Source organism: Anguilla anguilla, chromosome 8 (assembly GCF_013347855.1).
Source record: "Anguilla anguilla isolate fAngAng1 chromosome 8, fAngAng1.pri, whole genome shotgun sequence".
Lineage (NCBI taxonomy): Eukaryota > Metazoa > Chordata > Actinopteri > Anguilliformes > Anguillidae > Anguilla > Anguilla anguilla.
In genome coordinates this window covers 50,464,232-50,482,981 of record NC_049208.1, presented here as the reverse complement: position 1 = coordinate 50,482,981, position 18,750 = coordinate 50,464,232, and the positions used below count along the sequence as shown (strand labels likewise).

The 18,750-nt window shown below is 51.9% G+C and overlaps 1 protein-coding gene across 1 annotated transcript in view; it reads right to left on the bottom strand.

The window, feature by feature from the left end:
- LOC118233863 (E3 ubiquitin-protein ligase RNF19A-like) overlaps positions 1-18,501 on the bottom strand; it is a 36,860-nt gene extending 18,359 nt beyond the window's left edge. The window contains exon 1 of the mRNA XM_035429910.1: positions 18,406-18,501. The gene's annotated coding sequence lies outside the window, so the exon portion shown is untranslated. The remainder of the gene's footprint in view (positions 1-18,405) is intronic.
- Positions 18,502-18,750: the final 249 nt, after the last annotated feature.

The following is an 18,750-nucleotide window of genomic DNA, read 5'->3' as shown; positions in this document are numbered from 1 at the left end:
AGGAAAAATTCCACTGGGGGGAAGCGGCACAAAGGCCCAGATTAACGTAATCAGGGGCACGCCGCAATCACGGCCTGCATTAGGAGATTGTTCCTCCCTTTGCCTAAAAAAAAACATGCGAGCGGCTTCACAGAGGGCCGGGGAGAAGGGGGGGGGGAGGGCTCGTCAGAGCCAAGATGGCCGCCTGCCAGGAGACTTGCGCTGGGGTTTCTTCTCTAGGAAAACTCTGCTCATCCGCACTTAAGAGGCCGCACGTGTTTATGCAATCGAACCGTGCAATTACATGGAACCGGGCCCCTAAAATGCAAGAGAACAGGAACGCAGTGGGTGCTGGTGGCTAAGACGAGAAGGGGAGACAGAGAGTGACCGCTACGCTCGGGCACTGTTTTGGAAGCTCGGTTAAACGGTCACGGTTACCCTCACACTAACATAGGTCTGACCACGTCACCCACCTAGTCAGACAAGAGCTCTTGGAAAAAGTATCTGACGACTGGAGCGGTGGAATAACTGAACGTTAGAAACTTCCTGCCCTCCCAACCCCTTAGCCTTGATTGCTTTGGCAGTGCATGATGGGTCGGAACTCCGGGAAGTTGCCGGGAAACACGAGACACTTTCTGTGAGGGTTTTCTGGAACGGCTGCGAGAGAGAGCATTCTTTCACACGACTACACTCGCGCCTCAACAAGGAGCTAAGCTTACACACGCACCGGGTCACATGACCATCCCCGTCTCTCTCCGTCCCTCACACACAGGGGGAGGGGCTAGTAGGGGCTTTTATGATGATTTTGTACATGTCAGCTGGCCCATTTTAGCCATGACAGCACCTTATAACCCAAATCTCGAATCGTCCTGCAAACTGCTATGAAAAACAACTCCAGGTTTGACTTCTCTTCTCAATTCTCTTCATCTGCATAATTTTTCATGTAATTTTGTGAATGCTTCCAAACAAGCAAACATACTGAATAAGGTTAAAAATGTCCCGTCTACGTAATGTTAGCCAGCTTCCTTAGCTGCCAGACCAGTGAAACCAACACAACAGTGCCAAACTGCAACTAAAGCAGCTAACCTAAGTAGTTATTCTCACAGACGTTCTATTAAATGTTTAACAGCCACTGGTTACACGGCACTGCCATAACTCAGGTCTGGCACCAATAAATGGATCACTGGACTGGAACAATCCTTCATTTATAAACCCGAGCTAAGGACCTTCCACAATCACAGAATAGCTGATAACGGTTAGAGTTTCACATTCCAGCGAGTGTATTTTAAAGGAAGCATGTTTCGTGGTGCTACCGGCAAACTGCGTAAGAATACGCGATGTTAAACGGGTGATTCGGGCGACCAAAGCAGCCGGCCCTGGACTGAACACCGCCCGGAGTCACTGCCTCACGACCCTGCACAGTGAGCAGGTCCGCACACGCGGCGCTCAGAGCACAGAAGCGCGTCCCGCTATCCGATACTTCCTGATACCAGAGGAGTCCCACAGTCAGGAGCGGACTTCACTCAAGCGGCACAATGAAGTCAGTCCACGCCCTGGCGGCTAATAGGGCGCTCGATGCGAACAGACGACGGACCAATCGGCTCGCCTGCTCGGGCGAACGGCTCCGATGGTCGCCACACGCGCCCGTAACCAGGTCAATATTTGCTCTTCATCATCCACAGCAGTGGTGTGAGGGCGCTTTGAGAGGAGCAACTCCGGCTAAGCTCAAGACGGCCGTTCCAGGATCCCCTCTAAACCCGTTCTGATAGGCCGGTTGCCCCGGCCTCTGAGAGACAGACGCAGTCGGCAGCCAATCGTAACGCCGCGTGGAGCGCCGCGCTCAGTCGCCGTGGGAAACCGGCAAACGTCGGCTCAGGAAGCCGGGAGGACCGAAGACCGCGCGTCGCAGACGTGTTTACGGGTCACACGGGCTACGCGCTACTCTTTCACTAAAAACGCCAAAAGCCGACCAAATGAGTCACCACCGCAAGCAATCAAGCTGAATGAATCCAGCTGCGTGTCAGCTCAGGCTGCCCACTGTGAGTCACAGTTAGAGTTAATTTCATTAGTCGTGTTTAAAAAACATGAAATGTGTCTTCTTGGTGCACGGACAGGGAAAAAAGACAGAAAAAACATGAACAGGGCCTTCAGCGCTACGCTAACGAAGAGCTCAGACGGCTAAAACGGAAAGTTAGCCTGCATCCACCGTGTGAACAGGGCCTTCAGAACTACGTTAACAAAGGGCTTCAGCCTTATGCTAACGAAGAGCCCAGACCTGTAAAACAGAGTTGGCCTGCAACCACTGCACAAACAGGGCCTTCAGCACTATGCTAACAAAGAGCTTCAGCGCTACGCTAACAAAGAGCTTCAGCGCAACGCTAACAAAGAGCTTCAGCGCTACGCTAACGAAGAGCTCAGACCTGTAAAACAGAGTTGGCCTGCATCCACTGCACAAACAGGGCCTTCAGCGCTATGCTAACGAAGAGCTTCAGCACAATGCTAACAAAGAGCTTCAGCGCTATGCTAACGAAGAGCTTCACCGCTATGCTAACGAAGAGCTCAGTTGGCCTGCATCCACTGCACAAACAGGGCCTTCGGGCGCTACACTAACACTGCATGTAGGCCGTGGAGAAGTGCGCGCTAAGCAGCTTCAAATGCAGACGCCCGGCCTCGCTTCGTCCACAGCTGAGCGGCCGACTCAGCTACCTGGAGCCGCACTCAAAACCACCACACTGAACACAGAGGAGAGGCATGACGTGAGCGCTCTCCCTCTCCATTACCCCTCTGGTATATTTTCAGTGCTGTCTCGACCTGTTCGGTAAATGTAACACAGCTGAGAGTAAAAAAAGAGATTCTAGGGCCTGCCTTGTGCATATTCAAAGTGTAGAACACTGAGCACTCATTGGCCATCCCTAGGCCAATCAGAGAAGTGAGAGCTTATGTGGGTATCCCCAGGGTACTGAGGATGAGCGGTACCATTTGTCCTGGGACACACAAGGGATGCAGTTACACAATCACTTCACCGAGTCCTCCTTTCAACTCTGTGTTTGTAGTGAAGTAAAAAAAACAAAATAAACCAGACTGATGAAAAATAAAAGGATCTGGCAAACGTGGCTGAATCCGCCAGGTCAAAAAGAAAAGTTATTCAAACAGAAACGCCAAACAAACCAGTGACGGTTGCGAATCGAACCAACAGCGGTCACATCTGGCTCGGTCCAGTGGCCTTCTAAACACACGGAGCAGCCGAGAGCTCCGCTCTGCCATGGAGCCCAGCGTGGCGGAGTGCGGTTCTGCCTGGGGAGGGAGAGGCACACTGGAGCACTGCGTGTACAGGAGATATCTGCGCCCTCAACGACACCAACACGCTCATTTTCCGTCCACTTAGGGCCCTGACCACACACACACATACACACACACACACAAACACACACACACACACATACACGCACACACATACACGCACACGCGCACACACACGCACATACAAGTACACACACACACACACACACACACACATACACGCACACACACGCACATACAAGCACACACACACACACACACAAACACACATACACACACACACACACACACACACACACACACACACACAAACACACATACACGCGCACACACACAAACACACATACACGCACACGCGCACACACACGCACATACAAGTACACACACACACACACACACACATATGCGCACACACACAAGCACACACACACACGCGCACATGAGCACACACACGCACATACAAGTACACACATACACACACACACACACATACACGCACATACAAGCACAAACACACACACACACACATATGCGCACACACACAAGCACACACTCGCACGCACACCTATACAAGCACACACTCACACACACGCACAAGCACACACATACACACGCACACAGACACACACATGCACACACACACACACACAAGCACACACACACACACACACACACACACACATACACACACACACACAGGCATACAGGCACACACACACACAGGCACACGCACACACACACACACAGGCACACACACACACACATACACACACGCACCTCTGACACCTGAGCTAAATCTGCGGTACAGCTTTGCCCGGCGGAGCGTGTGCATTGACGGGGCGATTTTAAAAAGAGGGGGATTGCGAGGCTTAGCTCACGTTTCAAAAGCAGCTGCCGGCAGCCGGGCGTTACCGTTCGACGAGCGCACGAGAGGGACAGGCCGGCCGGGCGCAAACACAACGAGCCGGAGAGCGCACGGGCAGCGGACGCGCCCCGCCAAAAGGCCCCTCTGAGAGGCCAATCATACCGCCCTGGAGCAGCGAGAGGCCACGTGTAGCAGTGCGCGCTGAGGTCAGAGAGAGCCAAGCGCTCCGCTCCGACAGGCTGGACACGCACACGCGCCCAGGCCACCCGGCCAGCAGCGGTGACTCAGCTCCCGCTGTGAGCCAATGGAATCGCCGCATGCTAATTAGAGCCCCGGTACCGTTTACACCTGAGCAAAGACTCACACAAGATGGTCAACTCAAGAGGTCTCAGAACGTATGGATGGGACTGGGGGGGGCAGAGCAATGACAGACCCACACTGTCCCAGAGCTCGGGGGGGGGGGGGGGGGGATTTGGAAGACCCCTCCCTCAGATGCAGAGGTACCCCCCGCGCCCCTCTACCCCTACATCTCTTTAATGTCCATACACACAAGGACCGAGGTGTGGGCTCAGCAGTAAGCCAGGGTGAGGATGGCAGTACTGAAGAGGAACCAAACTGAACGCGGTTGCTGGAAACATTGGGGGCGGAGAGCACTTTGCATTGATCCCGCGCCGGCTCCGCCCCGCTCCCACGTGGGCGTGTACGGACACGTCCGGCTCCCCCGCAATCCTGCCAGACGCCGGAGCCAGCCGTTCCTGTCACAGCAGCCAGTCGGGGCGGGGTGCTCGGGACAGTGGCCAATCAGGGTGGGGTTCTAGGGACAGCGGCCAATCAGGGTGGGGTTCTCGGGACAGCGGCCAATCAGGGTGGGGTTCTCAGGACAGCGGCCAATCAGGGCAGGGTTCTCGGGACAGCGGCTACTCAGGGCGGGGTTCTCTGGACAGCGGCCAATCAGGGTGGGGTTCTCGGGACAGCGGCCAATCAGGGCAGGGTTCTCGGGACAGCGGCCAATCAGGGCGGGATCCCAGAAGAGAACGGGGGACGCGACGGGCAGACAACGGGACGGCAGTCACCTCGTCTGACTCACCGGGAGAATCGCTGCCGTTTCTTAAGGGAGCAGAAGTGAGTCTGATTGGATTCCTGCATAACGAGATTAGAGACTCCTCCCCTTCAGCCTGTCAATCACACAAGCCACAATTTGAACCATGTAAACCTTGACTGACTGACCATGTCGGTCACCTATCTACACCCTGAGCCGACCAGAGGAGGATGGGTCTCCCCCTTGAGCCTGGTTCCTTCCGAGGTTTCTTCCCATCTGCCAGAGGGAGTTTTTCCATTGCCACTGTTGCATCAGGCTTGCTCCTGTGGGGGTTTAGGCCAGGGTTGTCTGTGAAGCGTATTGTGACAACTTCTCTGAAAACGCTATATAAATAAAATTTGACTGATTGATTGATTGATTGATTGACATGCCTGCTCCCCTCAGGAACCCCTTTCACAGACATAACCAAACAAACACAGACACACAGACAGATGCACACACACACACACACAGTCAGAGCAGGACAGTCAGGAAACAAACAGGCTCCATGACCCCCCCCCCCACCCCCCTACTCCCCCCAGCTCAGCTGCACAGGGGAGGAAATGATGTCAGCGGCCAGGAATTCCGTCGGCTCAGCTGCGCGTGAGCGTGTGCAAGCTATCCGCCCCCCCTCGCACAGTTCGCCGGAGGCAGCTCATTCAGGGCCCCTCTGTGACCTCACAGTCATGTGACAGCCACAGCGACACCCCATTGGCTGCGAGTGCCAGCCACAGGAACCACTTCCCTCAACAGCACCACCACACAAACCCCCGACAGCACAACACCAGACACCTACAGCCTTAAGGCCTGGTCGGCCAGTTCCAATAAGACAGAGATGGCAGACAACAGAACTATAATTACACACCTATTTTCTGAGAGGAGCACGTTTGTGAATTTAAAATAATTATAATAATTAATAATAATAATAATTTCGGCAGTTCAGCCATAACTGAACTGTACACACATTAACTATTTTAAATATTGTGATAATGCAGCTGAACGTGACACTTTAAACATAAGCTAAGATACAGAAGATTTATTATATTTTTGCACACAATCACCAATGCCTGCCAGCAATAATGTTCTGGGCAAAATGATAGCAAAAAAGGGAATCAATCGTCCCACATAGTGTAACTATGGCAGCACTCACCTTAACAACAGTAAACAGCGATGCTTTGCAGCATCGACGCTGTAACACGCCGAGAAGGAACATCAACCAGCCTACGCAGCCACCAGACAGGAAATGACCTCATAAAATGTTACGGGATCTGTAAATCCTTGCAGCCCAATGGCTGTGAAATTAGACGCCGGCATCAAACAATAACATCCGTCTTAAAATTATCGCTTTTATCCGTCGTCGATGTGAGGCGTGGGCGCTACAGCACGCGTAGCGCTGCGAAGCTAAGACTCGTCGCGCTTTGACGGCTAAAATCCTGTCTCGAATAGAACGACTAGAGACCGCACCCTTCCCCAAAGGAGGGCTGAAACTGAAACCTCGGGTTGGTGATTACGGTTTTCTTACTATCCAATGACTGTCCGCAAGTCGGACGACCGCTAACGCTACAGCGATGGTGTTGACATCGCCAAAATACCCCTCCGAGCCGTAAGCAAGAAATCCACCACATCGGCTAGAAGAAGTCAATGCGTTATTTCCACTGAGTTGGAAGTGTTTTTAGGAACATTTCTAACAACAGAACTAGATTTGTTTTGTTTTTTTTCATTTTTACATCAAACACCTCCTAACCAGGTCACACGCACATGACAATCTCACAGTAACAATCTACCCACAAAGGCTTGAGACTTGAGTGAAGTCAATTAAAATGATTTCAGGCCACACACACATACAGTGCCCTTTCATCTGAAACATCTGTAAACACCATTCCGCTGCCAACAGCTAAGTTCTGCTCTTACAACGATACGGAAACAGTGATTAGTAGATCTAATTAGCCCTGAAGCGTCAGGAATTAATTGAGCGATAAATGTTTCTCCACTACCACAGTTCCGTAACACAGTCAAAAAACCTCACGTCCAAAAAGGTCAGCGTCTCAAGCAGCCACTTGGCTGCAAGCCACCAGGACATGGACAGGCACAAGAACAAAAAGAAGGGCATGGTGTCTGGGTGCTACTTTTGTGCTCCTGTAAAACGTTTTTATTTGCGTGAAATAGAAGACAGACAACATTACGATCCATGAGCGTTTCCATGGGGACAACTGGGAAAACTCACAGAACCAGGATACTGTAGTAAGAGGCTGATGGACGACATGGGCATTGAGGAGTGAGAGGCCCGGTCAATGGGGAGAGAGAGGCCGGAGATGCCGGCCAATGGGGAGCAAGAGGCAGGCCAATGTGGAGTGAGAGGCCGAAGAGGCCGACCAATGGGAAGGGAGAGGCCGAAGAGGCCGGCCAATGGGACGGGAGAGGCCGGAGAGCCCGGCCAATGGGGAGTGAGGGGCCTGAGAGGCCGGCCAATGGTGTGCGAGAGGCCTGAGAGGCCAGCCAATGGGGAGCGAGAGGCTGGATAGGGGGGCCAATGGGGAGTGAGATCCAACATGTTTCCTGGCAGCCTTCCCTCGAGCACAGTGAGCTGCCGGCCTCGTCATTAAACTTCGCCCAAGCCTCTCCTCGCTGGCTTCCATCTAATCTGGAAGCCTGCCCTCCTCCCCTCACGCCCCCGCCCGTCCGCCCCTCCCACCAGCAGCGGGTCAGAGGGATTTATGAAGCGTATACAACCGGACGAGCGAGAGAGAAATTAACTGAATCACTGAGCCACCGACCAAAGAGCAGACAGAGAGAGAGAGAGAGAAAGAGGGAGAGGGAGGCAAACGAAGGATGGATCCCAGCTCAGAAAGCGTCAGGGTGGGGTGTTAGTATACGGCTTAAGAGCCAGCCTCAGGTCACCCCTCTCTGCTTACTTTCAGCCTTCACACCATTCAGGTCTGACAAACATATAAGAGTGGTGCAGGTTGACTGGTTCCACGCGTAGGGCTGAGTGCCAGGCTGCTTGGGCCAATCAGCACCCGCCGCGAGCGACGGTCCCGCCCCTCCCCCTGTTCACTTCACACCCATAAATACCACGAGGCAGGGTCACGCCTCTGCCCCGGCCCGAGCTTCAGAGCCGCAGCCAAACCCGCCGCAGCTCTCTCGCCGCTTCACCCGACACCGTGACTCCTCGGGTCTGAGACGATGTGCTGTGACATCACGCTCCTCTTCCCGCTGCTGTCCAGAGCTTCCGCCCATCGCCGGCGTAGCGGTGTTTAGAGCGGCTAGGCTAAATGTGGCCTCTGGCAGCCCGCCCGAGTCCTCGACTCACCCAACGCGAGTCCTCGACTCACCCCACGCGAGTCCTCGACTCACCCCACGAGTCCTCGACTCACCCCACCCGAGTCCTCGACTCACCCCGCCCGAGTCCTCGACTCACCCCACACGAGTCCTCGACTCGACCCAACCCGAGTCCTCGACTCACCCCCCCCGAGTCCTCGACTCACCCCCCCCGAGTCCTCGACTCACCCCGCCCGAGTCCTCGACTCACCCCGCCCGAGTCCTCGACTCACCCCACACGAGTCCTCGACTCGACCCAACCCGAGTCCTCGACTCACCCCCCCCGAGTCCTCGACTCACCCCCCCCGAGTCCTCGACTCACCCCCCCCCGAGTCCTCGACTCACCCCCCCCGAGTCCTCGACTCACCCCACGCGAGTCCTCGACCCGACCCGCGCTCGGCGACAGGCCGGTCCCAGACGGGCCACCCGCTGCCGGCAGCCCACGGTCTCGCGTTTCATCAGGACACGGGAAAACGCTGACGAACGCGGAGATCAGACGGACATCTTGAAAACAGCTCCGACCATCGACGGCAGTCCGTGGCATCAGCTACGATGACCGAGACCAAACCCTTCCTTCTTGATTTTATTTTAATCGATCGCAATAAGTTTATGCCGAACTGCTCCGCTTCCGTGTAGTTAAACAGCGACCACACTTCAAGTGAGGACGCTCGCTTCTTTCTGTGTCAGATAAAAAACACGTCCATGAGACAACTGAGCAGCGGCAAAGTAAAACAAAAGGGCCAATTGTAGAGCGAATATCCACCGCAGCCGATTTTTTAAACAGTCGATTGCTTTGGGACCGTCGGATCAGGACAGCCCCCGCTTTGTTCTGGGACACAAGCGAAAATATGCCGCCTATGCAGCAAAAAAAGGCCTTTGACCAGCAGTCCTGACCAAAGCGACCGGTCAGAAGCCCCACGATTCATCAAAACCCTGAGAATCCGAAGGGGAAGTTGTAAAAGCAGAACTGAATCGAGTTCCTGTCCGCAACTTGAGGTTTCCCAACAGGCTTGTGCTAACGGCACATCCACTGCTCAGGGAGCAGCACGTCCGAGTTCTGATGAATCTCAATGGATAAATCAACACTGAGGCATTTGATCGGGTTCGACAAAGCCCTTCCCCTGCCACTCCACTGCCCATAACGCAGTCCTTGTGCGAGCTAACGCTAACACACAAACACACACACACAGACACACACACACACACACTCTCTCTCACACTCTCTCACATACACACAGACACACACACACACACACACACTCTCACTCACACACACACACACTCTCACTCACTGACTCACACACACACACACACAGGAAGTTAAAAAAGTACAAGAAAGGCTATGGACCTCTCGCCATCATTCAAAAATGAGTCAGTGCGTCTTACTGAAGCAAACCTTCCTGGAACTGCGCAACACGTGTTGCAACTGTACAAATCACGGTTACATTAAAAAACAAAGCGGGGGGGGAGAGGTCGCTTTGACTGGCAGAGCAATGAGATTCACTTTCATCCTCACGTGAACAAGTTTGGGTCCGTGCGGACAGACTGAGGCCCCCCAGGCCTGTGACTGCCGAAATGAGCCATGGGGCAGTCAGCTCGCCCCCCCCCCCCATCCCTCCCCGTGTGTCACCAGAGTTAAAATATAACGCAAGAGAGGAACCAGACCGTCACCATTTTATTTGGTTTGCCGGAGCAAATTCCACGACACAATCGATCGCCCCGTTTGACGGCTGGCAGAACCGGGACCCCTCGGCTCCTGGCCGACCACACAACGGGTTACAAGACCAGTTCCCTAACCCTCATACTACGCGGCCGCCCCAACTGGTTTCTCAGGATTTGATGGGTTCTGTGTAACAGGTGGTCCCGAAAAGTGAGCTCCAGCCCCATCTGTTCCAGCAGATCGTCGAGGGAGCGGCGGGGAGGAGGATCTGAAGATAGCGCCGGATCGCTGGGAACAGTCACAGCTTTAGCAGACTTGCCAGAGCCATTTTGTTGGTACCAGATGAAACATCTTTGGTATGGCGGAAGTGATCTCAGGAATGATTAGGGCGAAACTGGTAAGAAGCAAACAGACGACAGTGCTCCTTCAAGTAAAATTTCAGGAATTTCCATAATGTCAAATACCAGACTTGAAACCAAAAGAAAAAAAATCCTGCGTCATTCAGACCTTGAAACGGGGGGTGGGTGGTGGTGGTTGTGGTGGTGGGGGGGGGGAGGGTGAAGGGGGCGGCCAAAAAGCGAAAGATAAACACGAATTTCGCTGGAAATCCCCTGATTAGCAAGACCGAGTCAGCAGGCTACCATGAAGGCGAAACTAAATATCCATTTCATTCAGACTGAAAAGCCCAATTAGGAGCACGCTGCGATGAACAGTGGGGTTGTGCCAGAGCCAGGGCTGCCATATGGCTCAGGGACCCCCACAGGTTCCCTTCCAAAATCACAGAACAGGCGACCGCTCTCTCTCTCTCTCTCTCTCTCTCCCGCACTCCGTTCACGTAGCTCCAGAGCCAGTGCGCGGGACAGTTTCCCCCTGTTTCACACAGACAATGCAGACGGCCAGGCAGGGCTGGTGTGCAGCCACGGGATCCAGACGCTGCCGAGGGTCGCCCGGGAAACGGGCTCGGAACGCGGATGACGACACGTCTGCGGACTCAGACACCGGGCTCACGTGCGCTCGCGCAGCGGCGGCGGCGGCCATTTTGGCTCTGAAGCGACACGGTTCATTCAAAACCAGGCTCGCGGGTAGGAAACAAACGCCAAGCAAGGTGCAGCGGCCTAGGCCGACGTTCCCGACACGGCACGGCACCAAAATAAACCTTTCGCTTGTTCGAAACCCAAACTAACTGCCGTCGGCCTCTCCGTGGAAGAACAGTACGGATCACCCATTGGCCAGACGCCGCGTCCCGTTCGACGCTCGGCGTTTGGATTAACAGACCCCTTCGTCCGCACCAAGGGGCCAGCCAAGAGCACCGTCAATTTTGTTTTTGCTGGCATTTACCAATAAAGCTAGTAAAAAAAAGTGTGCAGAACATGGAAATATACTGAAAGAACTGCATGCCTACATTCACACAAATATATCTCACACGCATCGGCATTTGCTTGTGAAATATTCAAACTACACCAACTGCTAGAAACAGATGTTTTTTTTCAGTGGAATGAAAATAATTTATAAGCAGTTATCAAATGCCCCATGAACCCTATAAAACAGAAAGGCCAAAGACACTATTAGAGATGTTATGTGCTTGCATAAATCAGTAGCCTAACATTAAAAAAAAAACACAAGCATGTGTCAATTAACCTTTTTTCCATTCAGGGAAAATGAACTTTTCTGAATCCTTCGAAAAATGGTAAATAACACACCTAACATCTTACATTGAAAAGGACACAACATAACCCTTCTACTCTTTCAATAAGGGACATGGAGGACCTAAGAGCAGAATCCTTTTGTAAGGTTACAGCCTACAGTCTGAAAAGCCAGGGCTGAACAACCTTAACAGCAAAGCTGCAAACCCTGGAGCACATTCTGAGGAAAGCATGCTCTTCTAGGAGGGCGAAGTTCTGCTCAACTTCACTCCTGTCATTATTAGCTTCTTCTGTCCCGCAGTCACAGAAACCAGAGGGAGAGAAATGCATCTTAAAGCAGGTCTACTTGGTCAGCTGGTTAATTACAGGCGCAAAGTCGTATCAGCAGAGAGCGGAGCACAGCTGGGCTGAAATCAGGCCAAAGCAAGCGATGGGCTTCATTCTGCAGGCTTCAGAACCAAGAGATATGAGCAGCCCTGGTCTCTGTGTGTCTGTGTGTGTGTGTGTGAGTGTGTGTGTGAGAGAGAGAGTGAGTGAGTGAGAGAGAGAGAGAGAGAGAGAGCCAGGAACAAGGGCAGGAGGGAGCGGGAAAATCCACCCCCCCCTCCTCAATCAACAAATGAGTGCAGGGTCTGGAGTCCACCCACGCAGCTGTGTTTAAACTGGAGGGACAGTCCACTGGCGGTCAACCAGCGGTCCTAGGTAGAACGGTCACTTCCACGGTCAAGGCCACCCCCCCCCCCAGGCAGGTTCTCCCCCACTTGAGATACCCGAGAGGTAATTTCTTGTCTGTAGTAAAAGCAGAGCTTTGTGTGATGCTTCCTCAAACAGATGGTCTTGCCGAGCTTCCCAGGAAAAGGACAGTGTTTGCGAGGACCTTTACTGGCAGGCTTTCCGCCTCCGCACTCCAGTTCGGTGGAAAGAGGCCCTCAGGAAACAGCCAATCACGTGGCAGACGGGCCGAGGAGGCGTGGCCCGAGTCCAACGGGTTGGTTGGGGGGGGGGGGGGGGGGGGCACGCACGGACACGCACGGCCTGGACTCGACCCGGGCGAGGTCGCGGTAACCAAGCGACCCGGGCGATGACACCGAGAACTCCGTCTGGCGCGACAGCAGGCGCTGTTCCTGGAACGCGTTCCATTCGCAACCCAACGCCGCGCCTGCAAACCGCTCGATGTCAAGCCCGCTCAGTTCCCTGCTTCCTGCTTTCAGGTTAATGATGAACTCAAGGGAGCCGAAGGTGTTCTGCAGAGTAACCAGGGGTCCAGCGTGACGAGAAGCCCTTCTGCGCAACGTCTGACTGATCGGCCCGCTAAAGATTTAGCCCCGAAGCGAAAAGCGTCCTTAGCTCACCCGTGAGAAGGGTGCACCCATTTAAAGGTGACGCACAAGCATTTAGCCAGGGTTTAACAGCCATACGGGGGCTAGCGGTTTCATCTGTGCCCCCAGCTCAAAAATGCACTACCACGCGTTTCAGCAAATTCATACGGCGGGTGCAAAACGTCAAAGTTTTAAATCTGAGCCAGCGTCGCTAAGGCTGAAAACCCCACAGCACTTAAAATACGACATTCCCCAGCGGGATAGTCTTGTGCACCGTAGCGGGCTAAAACAAAAATATTATGAAAACCACCCACACCACCCCAGAGATGGGTCATTTGCAGAAATGTGTGTGTGTGTGTGTGTGTGAGTGAGAGTGAGCATAAACACAGTTAATGAGGTCCCTGGATGCCAGCTGAAATGCACCCAAGACATCACTCGTGAAGGTCCACCAGGGCCTATTCCACAGGGCAAAATGAAAAATGAAATACGAGAAAAACACTACAAGTTGGCCCCCAGGTGGAACGCAAAACACACCGACAGAAATGTGCCACGCTACCTAAGGTAACTAGCCAGATATGCTCATATGGGCACTGCGATATTCATGTACCAGTTTTTCATCTATTACAGTTTCAGGTGAACCTTCCTCATCTGGATTAGGCTACGTTAGAGTAAGACCTGATTTACCGCATGTTCCCACAATATGGTTTGGATTCTGAAGCTATGCCATGCAAGAACGAAGCGCGCTGGAAGCAATAACTCAACGGTAACACTGTTCTTCTGTACAGGGTTTTAAAGATCTGTTCTAATATAAAGCACAGGGCGTCAATGAAGGCGCTGTTGAACAGCACGCGTATGGAAGGGCGCGGAGTCCAGTTTCCGTTGGAAACAGCTGTTTTCGCCGAAGCCGTAAATTCTCAGTCGGGGGGGGGGAGGCCGGGAGGGCGCGGGAGCTCGAGCAGACACGCATTCCTGAGCCCTCGACCTCTCGAGCCAGCTGGGCTCTCAGGTACGGGGAACCCGCTTCGTCTTCTGAGGAAAGCCAGACATTTGGTTTTTTTTTCCGTCCCGGCTTCAGACGGCAGGCGCGTGCTAGCCGCGCGAACTAGCGCCGCCGTTACCGTAAAATCCCGTCGATCTGGAACGGGAGGCCGAGCAAGAATCGTTCACGCGTCTACGGGGGCGGGTTTAAGAGCCTCGCAATCCCAAATCGGGCATTCCCAGCGGCTCGTAGGCGCTTCCCGGCCACCTGTCCGTCCGTTCGTCCGTCTCCCCATGCACTCAGACGAGACTCGGCTTGCGACAGACGTACCCAACCCGGCTCATATAAGCACACTCACAAAATATCTACACTCACTTTGCTTAGTCAAACAAGACCAGGTTAAAACCTAGTATACGGCTGGACCTAACACACGTGATCCGGCCAGCCAATGGTGTAACTTCATCACTCACTCAGTCAGTCACAGACATTAGCGTTCTTAGGGCTGGCCCCGCTGTTGCGGTCCAGCCAAACATAGTTAAAAGACTCGGGGTGTTACGAAGCTGAAGGCAGTCATTATGTAGGCTACACCAAGAGTCGGCGCAAGTGCGCAAGCCAATCGGAGAGAAACTATACCGACTGGAGCCGCTATTTTCAGGTCAGCTACGACGCCCCAGGCAAGCGAGGCGAGGCTGCGTTTACATTCCAAGAGCTGAGAGGACATGCAAAAGCACGCTGCAGGTTACGCAAACACGGACAAATCTGGACCTTTCAGTGTCGGGACATTCAAATTCCTAACAGAGCCAAATCCTAAATTCCTAAATCTCACACGTCCACATGTCATGCCCGGTGGTGGTTTGCTGATGACGTTGGAACATTGCCAAAACGTGGTGGACGGTTGAAAATTGTTTTCACGTCGTCCTATCCCCGTACAAGCAAACAAACGAGAGTTCATTTTTACACATTTAGGTACTGTACCGCACTGTGTGACAATGCTTTCGCATTATTTTTTAATCTGATATCAATGTGCCTGTCCAGGATGCATTCCTGCCTCTTGCCCAATGCACGCAGGGATAGGCTCCAGCACCCCCCGCGACCCTGCTCAGGATAAGCGGGTGTAGATAATGGATGGATGGATATCAATGTTTCGGATACGTTTCTGGACCCCTAGATATTTTAGACCACTGTACTGACAGAAAGCTTGTAATTCACACTTGAAATTATGCAACAGTGAGTTTCTTCAGTCAAAACAGTTGATTTGTAGTGAAATACAGGAACATGTTGTGATTTACAGCAATGCATAATTTACACATTTAGGATAGATTTGGAGACGCTGGGTACACTGCTTAGTTTTTGCTTCATTGAATTTTAGTAGTTCTACATATCCACCCTTAGGTTTTATGAACATGTGGCTCATAAAATTTTTGATCCAGGACATGTATAGTCTAACCTGCTGTATATATGCAATCTCTCAGCATTTCATTGCAAACTAAAAAACAGCAAATTCATTTTTGCTTTTTTGCCTAGACAATTGCATTTTTGGCACTTTATTTCTTCCAAAATTATGAATCTAAACGAATCTCAGTTAGTATTGTAAATGGTACAAATGTCTTGCTTCGTTTAAGCCATTTTCAAGTCTCAGCGGTGTTCTCATCTGGAGTTATAAAGCTTTAAATAGGGTAACCCCTGAATGGGCAAGGATTGGCCAGATTTGGCCAATGTGAGCGAAGGGGTTAAAAAAAAGAATCAAAGTGCTTTGTGTGCTAACTGTGTTAAACAAATACGCGCGCTTACAGTAAGCCGTCAGAATGACCGCAGAGAGAGTGAAACAAGGAGGCTACGCGAGAGATTAGGTCCACAAATTAAAAATGCAGTTAAACAGGAAGAGGGTGTTTCATTTTTTTTTTTTTTTTTAAAAAGGTTCCCACCGCAGTTAGGGAAATTAAATTACATTACAGGCATTTAGCAGACGCTCTTATCCAGAGCGACTTCCACAACTTTTTACATAGCATTTTTACATTGTATCCATTTATACAGCTGGATATATACTGAAGCAATTTTGGTTAAGTACCTTGCTCAAGGGTACAACGGCAGTGCCCTAACCCGGGAATCGAACCTGCAATCTTTCGGTTACAAGCCCAGTTCCTTACCCACTGTGCTACACTCCAGGCTAGCTAAATCCAGGTAGGCAAACTCCTTTCACCTTTTTACTCAGCGGAACAGCGGTGGCACGGTGTCAAAAGCGGCCGGGACCCCGAGTTAAAGGAGTTAAAATGTAACCAGGCAATCAGATAAGTGCCGCCTCCATGGATCACTGCTGATGAGCGCCTTGGCCACACTCAGCGGAGGACGGAGGCAACGATGCGTGCCAAAGAGGCATCAACAGTCGGCCGACGCGTACGCAAAGCCAGAGGAACCGCAGGCCTACAGCCCTGAATGGCTGACTGTAACTGCATTTAAGATCAAAGACGCCAAGAAGAGGGAACTGGGCCCAAAAAAACTGGAATCACCAGCAATCACAGCAAGACTATTTGCGGGAATTAAACACGGGGCAAGTTTAAAAAACTACCCCCGCGAGCGCCGACGCTGGTCACATGACCGGCCTATTGCCCGCACCGTGGCACGCGCAGGTAGGCCGGTAGCTCGCGACAAACCGACAATTTACCGACGTAAACGAACCGCCTCATAGACGCCATGTCTGCTTATCAGAAAATCACAGGGAGGAAAAAAAAGGTTTGACGGCGTACACCGTCGAAGATCGTTTATAAAGGCGAATGAAAACGACAATGTTCTCGGTGACGCAGAGCCTCTAACACCGCAACGCAAACTGTGTGAAAATACTGCGCGAGTGTTTTCCCATCAATAATCGGCACTGATTTCCCTCCGCTACACAGAAGACTAAGCAGCGCACAGCGAAGGTAAACAGACTAAACCACTCTTGGCACGGTCTCCGGCGCAGAGCCGAAGCCTGCGCCGCCTCAGCCGCTGTCATCCGCTCCTTCACCGAGCTCGAATACTGTAAATGGCAAACTGTGGAAGGTGGAGGGGGGGGGAGTCTATATACACAACATCTCCACCGGTGTTCTCTCACACGGCGGAAAGAAAAACAAACAAGTGAATGGGTTGGATAAAGGTCACCCCGGATAACCAGGCCCACATGAAAAGGGCACAATCAAGCTACTTCTTCTTTTTTTTTCCAAAGGAACCGCTTCAGCGGGAATCTGATCCCGTTGAAACAAGGAAAGGAACGGCTGGTTCTGAGAGCCCGGGACGCCACAGTGCGCCCGCTCCTGCGAAAAGCACGGCGGTCTGCTGACGCTGCCAACTGCGGTTATGCTGCTGCAGTTTCTTAGTTTCTGAACATCACAAGTCTCTTAGTTATAGAATTTCAACAGATAGCGAGAGGGCTCTCGTGAGGTTGATCATTCTCACTGCCAGCTATTGGGAACAAGCAATCCCGACATGCCCTTCGGAAGAGGGTGAATTTAGCAGACGCTCTTATCCAGAGCGCCTTACGCAACTTTTTACATAGCATTTTACAATGTATCCATTTATACAGCTGGATATATACTGAAGCAATGCAGGTTAGGTACCTTGCTCAAAGGTACAAGGGCAGTGGCCTACCCAGGAATCGAACCTATGACCTTTTGGTCACAAGCCCGGTTCCTTACCCACTGCGCTACACTGCCGCACTGCACGGTTCAGCAATGGCATTCACAGTTGGGGCAGAAGACAGGCAAAAAAAGACCACCAAACCAGAAGTTGGAACATGGGGTACAAGAGTGAGCTTCTATGTAATGAAGCTCACTACATTCTCATTTGTAAATGCTCATTAACCTGCCGTAATGACTGCTCAAAGGGAATTAATTTTAAATAGACATGAGTAGGTAGAGCAGCAGAACTGCTAGCACCAAAAAAAGTGTTTTTTTTTTTTTTTTTTAATACATCGGCTTTTTATTTACTTGAAATCTGAAGCATCCGTGAACCTGTGTCCTGGAAATACCCATACGCACTTTTTTTCCAGTGCGTATGGATATTTTAACTGATGATTATTAAATCCAAGTATAGCTATACACATAGTCTATGTCCTTGTTCACGCGTCGACCACTCTAAAGTTCGCAGAACAGCTCAGGGGAAACTAACTCCAAACACATTTCCAAAAACCTAGTCTGTGGAAACAACGTACAAATAACTACAGGGTGTAGCCCGACAGTTTCCAAATGAAATGGCAAAGACAGAGACGAATGAAAATCACTCAGCACCAAACCTGTACAGGGTTTGTCCCCAAAGCTCGTCCGCAAGCGACAGCACGTTTACTGTAACTCTCTCCACTTCCCGCTGGCCCGATTCACCCCGCAGCCTTTCTATGATGAAGAATCCGCAAACGCGTAGGTTAGTTGCGTGTTGAGTCTCTGCTTGTCGACTGTAAAGCCTACAAACCGTTTCCACTTTAAATAACTTAGCAAAATTCCGTAATGTGGGTGTCTAATTTCTCAAAACATAACAGCCAACAATAAGTGCTCCCAGTCAAAATGACCACGGTCTTTAGCGAGATTAATCACACTGTAACTTCCAGTTGTCAGTAGCTACGTAAGCCAACCCAGGCTCGACT